At 40.2% G+C, this 6,111-nt stretch overlaps 1 pseudogene; it reads left to right on the forward strand.

Moving 5' to 3' along the window:
• The first annotated feature begins 4,248 nt into the window (after positions 1-4,248).
• LOC122450524 lies at positions 4,249-5,182 on the forward strand (annotated as a pseudogene).
• Positions 5,183-6,111: the final 929 nt, after the last annotated feature.

Raw genomic sequence — 6,111 nt, forward strand, 5'->3', positions numbered from 1 at the left:
GTTTTAACCCTTCCCTAGCCTCAGGTTTCAGTGGATACTGCTTCTTATGTGGAAATAAGTGCGGGTCTTTGAGCTTGACAACCACAGGAATAGCATTTTGTGCTCGACCCACAGATTTTCCATCAGCCCATACTCTAGGATTCACATTTTGTTCAACTAACGGGAGAGAAAGGGAGGGCTCCATATTCATGAAAACGGAGGCATGGACCCTGCTCAGTATATCCCTCCCCAAAAGGGGTGAGGGTGATTCTGGCAGGATCAGAAAGTCATGTGAAAATAGCTCAGAATCCCAGTTGCAAGATAGAGAATAACTGAAATAATACCTTTTGGCTCATCCAGACAGTCCCATTACGGAAGCGGATCGGGAAGAAAGTGGGCCAGGGGCTTCAGTAAGCACGGAGTAAGTTGCCCCAGTATCTAAAAGGAAATTGATGGATTGGCCTCCCACCGTTATCAATACCCGGGGTTCCTCACGTGTAATTAGGACGGGGGCTTGTGTGGGGACGCCTGGGCACCTTCAGTTCTGATTGTCTTGAGAGTCAGACCCCTGAAACCTACACCTCTGGGGGCAGTCTCTCCTCCAGTGTGGTCCTTTGCAGACCCGACAAGGAGCTGGGGGCGGCTTAGATGCCTGAGGGCAATCCCGCTTGAGGTGCCCCTCCTTTCCACAGCAATAGCAAGCCCATCCCTTTTCACCTGGGTCTCTCTGGGCATTTCTCTCAGGCTGCTTAAAGACGGTTTTCATAGTCATTGAGTAGGCTTCTGCCTGTTCCTTTGTCTTTCTCTGCCTTTCTTTCTTTTCCTCATATTCCCTACCATAATAGACTGTCTGAGCCAGTTGTAACAGATTACCTAAAGACAGATTTGATCCATACGCCCATTTTTATAACTTACGGCGAATATCTGGAGCAGACTGAGTGAGAAATCTATCTTTTAAGATCACTTTTCTCTCGTTTTCTACAGAACTGGTCTAATTGTAAAACAGTATTATACTTAAGAGACCCTCCAACTGGTCACCGTTCACCTTCTTCCAGTGGGTACCGCGGCCATGCAGTATCACATAGGAAGACCAGGTGTGTCTTATTTAAGTCCTGGGCATCAAATCTATCCCAGTTTTTCAGGATACAGTTCAAAGGAGTGAGGCTGGAATTGTTAGCTCCCCTCTTGTCCTGAAGGATCCCGGACGAGCCCCTAAGATGAAAGGTTGTTGCTGAATGATAAGACACCAGGATTCTTGGCCTCCGGAGGAGATTAATTCAATCCGGGGCCAGAGACGAGGCTGGATCACTCAGAGGTTTTGTGTAATAAAGTTTTATTAAAGTATAAAGGAGATAGAGGAAGCTTCTGACGCAGGCATCGTCTTCAGCTGGATGTTATATAATCACTAGCAGTCTGTTAAAGAAATGAAAGGAATGTCTTAAAACTCAGAATGGCACCAGGTAATTCATCCCAGGCCATAAAATGATTGACTTGAATCTTATAGAAGGGCAGATTACCATACAAATAGTTTTGTTTACATAGATTAGGGGAACAGTACCTGAGTATAACATACTGGTTTGTCAAGTAGGTTCTGAGCCATTTGGGGGAACTTGAAGTCAGAGTCTGGGGCACATTAACATAGCTTAAGACAAACATTTCCATAAGAAAAAATGTATTGGTTAACTCAAGGTTTGAGAATAGTTAGCTTCAGGTGAAACCAGGTGTCCTGGCAACACAACATTTTAAGAGAAACCTTCTTTTCAATTCATATAGAGAAGGAAAAAAATATCGGTAGTTTGTTTCCTCCTGCCACTTAAAAGAGAGAAAAATGTCTGGCACTTGCAGCCTATTTCGTCCATTTGGAGACCCCTGGCCTTCCTTCCTGTTACCCTCTCACTAGCTATATTGAAAATATAGAAGAAATGTGCTAAATTTCAGGTAAATATACATTGCATATATGAGGTAAGGTAGTCCATAAATTATTCAAAAGAAGTGATGGTCCCCTTGTGGTCACAGAGTTGGGTCACAGTGATGTACACTGGGACCTGTTACCTGAACACAGGTATTCAGCCAATTCATCATCATGATAATCATGATAAACTGCTGTCTCTACTAAGAAGTTGAAAACAAACAACAAAAATTCCTATGTAATTGATTTTGAGGGTATTTCAGGTACCATGAATATCTTGAAATATTTTATTTTTGATTGTCTTCACAGCAACCCTGCAAGAAACAGTTGATTTTGCTGATGTATATAAAGGTATTCACAAAATTTACACTTGCCAAATTATTCCTTTGTATATACCAAAATATAGGAATAACAGAGATTATATCAACCTATGTATATTTCTTAGAAAATTCCTTATATGAAAACAAATGTCTAATATGTTCTGATAGAATTTCTTTACATTTACACCTCTGTCTAATATTAGTTGAGTATTAATCATTTCATCTTGTACTATCAGTAGACATAAGGTCTTTCACATAAATATGCTTGAATAGAAGGGCTAATAAATGTGTCCACACACAATTGTAAATAGGATTTTAAAAGTGTATGCAATTCATACATAACTATGTTATACTATATGATTGTAATTATGCAAGTATAATTATAATTACAGTAAGTCCTCTACATAATAACGGGTTTCCTTCCTAGAGCATGTTTGTGAGTTTGATTTGTCTGCAGGATTCCTTGTGTCTCAGATGGTAAAGAACCTGCCTGTAATGCAGGAGACCGGGGTTTGATCCCTGGGTCTGGAAGATCCCCTGGAGAAGGGAATGGCAGTTCATTCCAGTATTCCTGCCTGGAGAATCCCATGAACAGAGGAGACTGTGGACCACAGTCCACGGGGTCACAAAGAGTCAGACAGGACTGAGGAGCTAACACTTTCTTTTTTCATCAGCAAAGTTACCCTAGGTCCCCAACTAATGCAGTTGACTATGTGGTACTGAGCTGTAATAGGTTTATAGCACCCATCACCATTGTTTGTACACTTGCTTCCGGATATCCTGGGATAGAAATAAAGATGCTGTATTACAGTACAAACCATTGTACAGTAAAGTACAAAAGAATCACAGCTGCATGGATGCAGGGGCATTGTAATGTGTGCCAGACATCTGAACCAACTTACACGATTGTACACATGAAAGCACACTTGCATCTTAGAAAGCTTACGAATTAAGGTTTATAGTTACAGAATTGAGAGCATATAATATATAATAAAAAAGTTGTCAAGAAATAAAGGTTATGTCAGTACTTTTCCTTTCTGCTTCTTTATCTACTTTTATGTCAATTTATATAACTACACATGTGTCAACATTTGCCAAAAATAGCCATTTGGCATTTGAGTGAAGGGAAAGTTGCTCAGTTGTGTCCAACTCTTTGCAACCCTATGGACTGTAGCTTGCCAAGATCCTCTGTTCATGGAATTCTCCAGGCCAAAATACTGGAATGGGTAGCTGTTCCCTTCTCCAAGGAATCTTCCCAACCCAGGGATCAAACCCAGGCCTCCTGAATTGCAAGCGGATTCTTTACCATTTGAACAACCAGGGAAGCCCAAGAAAAGTGAAGTGGTTCATCTATACCTTCTCCAGGGGAATTTTCCAATCCAGGAATTGAACCAGTGTCTCCTGCATTACAGGCAGATTGTTTATCATCTGAGCTACCAGGAGAGCCTGTAAAAGTGAAAGTATCTGTCGGTGGGCCCTTTGTGATCCCATGGACTCTAACCACCAGGCTCCTCCGTTTATGGAATTCTCCAGGCAAGAATACTGGAGTGGGTAGCCATTCCCTTCTCCAGGAGATCTTCCTCACTCGGGGATTGAACCCAGGCCTGCTGCATTGCTGGCAGATTCTTTACCATCTGAGCCACAAGGGAAGCATCTAATTCTTTCTGGTTGGGGGCTACCATAATACAGTATCATACTTACAAGTGTCACTGGACTATAACCTTTTGAAGCCAGCAGCACACTTCCTCCATTGGTGACAATCAAAATGCCTCAAGATATTATTGAATGCTCTTTGGGGAACTAATTTTTCCATTGGAAAATGACAAACCTAGCCCTCTCTCCAACGGTATTGCTAGCTCTGTAACCATTTCTATTTCTATAAATGTATGCTTTACTTCCAGGAGACAGTTATTTTAACAGAACTTAAAATTCAATTTATTATATTTATGTTAACTTTGAATGCTAAAAAATCACCAGAATTTAAAACATAACACTATTTACTATTCTGAGGTCTCTATCCAGCATATGTTTTCTGATAAAATGGAAGAACACAACAGAACCATGCTGAGCGAATTCATCCTCATGGGAATCACAGACCACCCCGAGCTGCAGGCTCCATTGTTTGGGCTCTTCCTCATCATCTATGTGACCTCCGTGGTGGGCAGCTTGGGCATGGTCATCCTCACTAAGGTGGACTCCAGGCTACAGACACCCATGTACTTCTTTCTCAGGCACCTGGCTCTTACTGATCTCGGTTATTCAACAGCTGTAGGACCCAAAATGTTGGTAAATTTTGTTGTGGATCAGAATAAAATCTCCTATTATTTGTGTGCTACACAGATGGGTTTCTTCATCATGTTCATTATTAATGAACTTTTTATTCTGGTGACAATGTCTTATGATCGCTGTGTGGCCATTTGTAACCCTTTGCTCTACACAGTCACAAAGGGTGTGTAAAGTGCTGGTGGCAATTCCTTATGTCTATAGCACATTCGTGTCTCTGTTGATCACCATAAAGCTTTTTAATTCATTCTTCTGTGGCTATAATATCATCAATCATTTCTACTGTGACAATTTCCCCTTGTTATCTTTGCTTTGCTCAGACACACATGAAATTGAACTTATGATAATGATTTTCTTAGCTTTTAATTTGATTTTCACCCTTACGATAGTTCTTGTGTCTTACCTGCTCATCCTTGCAGCTATTCTCAGGATGAAATCTGCGGAAGGTAGGCGGAAGACTTTTTCTACCTGTGGATCCCACCTGACAGTGGTCACCGTGTTCTATGGCACTTTGACATTTATGTATGTGAAACCCAAGTCCAGTCATTCCTTTGACACTGATAAAGTGGCGTCTATATTCTACACTCTTGTTATTCCCATGTTGAATCCTTTGATTTACAGCTTAAGAAACAAAGATGTAAAATATGCACTACAGAAGATGTGGAGAAAACTATTTAGCATCTTTTCGTAATGATCAGTGTCAATGTGATTTCTACAAATTAGGTTAAGGACTTCATACCTCATTTTTTGTGTTTGCAAAGGGGGAACACAAACACAAGAGTTTAGATATTTAGAGAATAACTTCTATGTGCCATTCACACTTCTATGTGCTATAAATTTATTAGTATAAGAAAAAACAGGAAAAATATTTGCCAGCTTTGATAAGAGATGAAACATAAGCAAAATATGAAATCAATTTTAGAGTACAGTGGAATGAGTTAGGACACAATAGACCGTAAGAGCAGTCAAGGAGAGTAAGCTATGCAGGAGTGATGAAGGACAGTAGGTACAAAAGGAGAATGAAACGACTTTTAGGATCGTCAGTCTTCAGAGTAAACTCTAAAGTATCTGTTTGTGTTTGTGTACACGTGTGTGTTTAGTGTTAGCACATTCACTCCATTTCGGTCTTCATGTTCTTCCACAAGGCGTGTTACAAGCAAACTCAATCCCTCTTTTAGGAAGTAAAAAAGAGGCAGTTTCATGATTTTGTCTACGCTGCACTTATAGTGAATGTGTAATGTGAAATGTAGCGATTGATATATATCTTATGATATCTGGACTAACTTCCTTCAAACCGTCGCTAAATCCCCCATTTTTTGTTTACTTTTAGTATTTTTAACATTCAAGACATTTTCTTTACATCAAGGAAGGACTAGACTCCTTTGTTCACCAACCAAGAAGTAGAATTTTCTATGTAGTCAATTAAATTTCAATAAATAACATTCATTGAAATAAAATAATTATGTGTATGCTGTATTTGCTGTTCAGTTGCTAAGTTATGTCCAACTCTTTGCAACCCCGTGGACTACAGAATACCAGACTCCTACGTCCTCTGCTATCTCCCAGATTTTGCTTGAACTCATGTCCATTGAGTCAGAGATGCTGCCTAATCATCTCATC

Source organism: Cervus canadensis, chromosome 11, assembly GCF_019320065.1.
Source record: "Cervus canadensis isolate Bull #8, Minnesota chromosome 11, ASM1932006v1, whole genome shotgun sequence".
NCBI lineage: Eukaryota > Metazoa > Chordata > Mammalia > Artiodactyla > Cervidae > Cervus > Cervus canadensis.